The sequence below is a fragment of the Nannospalax galili genome, unplaced genomic scaffold, assembly GCF_000622305.1.
Source record: "Nannospalax galili isolate Female #2095 unplaced genomic scaffold, S.galili_v1.0 scaffold751, whole genome shotgun sequence".
Taxonomy (NCBI): Eukaryota; Metazoa; Chordata; class Mammalia; order Rodentia; family Spalacidae; genus Nannospalax; species Nannospalax galili.
The window spans coordinates 3,928,349-3,929,438 of NW_008331125.1; positions in this window are offsets into that span (position 1 = coordinate 3,928,349).

Here is a 1,090-nt window from a genome sequence, read left to right on the forward strand (position 1 = left end):
CAATAGGTTTTGTGTAGAGGACAAATCACCTCACCTACACGAGATACCTAGCAACGGTGCGTAGAATCACAGACTATATATGAAGCTTAATCCACAGAGAAGAGCTGACACTTGTCCCTACCGTAACTACCTGTGTGACTGGGGTAAATCCCCAAACTCTCTCATTCATTGTTCTCTGAGCTGGAAAATGGGTGTAATTATGTCCACCACATGGGGCTACTAAGGTTAACTAGAACAACACAAGCAAATCCCTAGGGAAATGGAAGGGCTAAGTCAATGAAAATGGCTTGCGTTCCTTAGTTTTTCATAAACAATTCTTCTATAGTCTTTCAATTACTGATGGATTAGAGACCTTGTAAACATTTTTTTAAATTTATTTTTATTTTATGTGTATGAGTGCTTTGCTTGCATGTATGTACGTGCACCCATGTCACACAATACACATGGAGGCCAGATGAGGGTGTCAGATCTGGAACTGGAGTTAAGCACGGTTGTTAGCTGCCATGTGGGTGCTGGGAATCAAACCTGGGTCCTCTGTAAGAGCAACCAATATTCTTTACTGCTGAGTCATCTCTCCAGTCCCTAAAGACCTTTCTTATGGAAAAAAAATCCAGTGTTATTATAAACCAATGGAAACTTTTTCTTCATTAGGCACAGAAATATCTGTTTCTAGATACTTTTCTGCAGTCATAAGATTTATAAATCAAATAGTCTATAGAATGCTGGCGTGTCTCTCAACTGAGATAATATGAACCAATACTGATTCAGCCTTGAGTTACTTGTAAACCTTTCCTCCATAGCATGTTTATAGGTTAAGTTCCCTTCATGATGACTAACTCCACATGACTTCACAGGATAATTACATATTTATGTATTATTTATTATGTAAATCTAGCATTATAAATTATTTAAAGCCTTATTAATAGTATGTATTATTTATGATGGAGCTATATTAATACATATTATTTCAAGTAGCTTTGACTAGAACTTTTTTCCTTGTAGATCCCAGTCATTTGAAGTTAGTATTCCACTCAAGAATCAATGTAGTTCTCTTTCTGAAGACATTGGCATCAGGTTCTCTACTAGCACA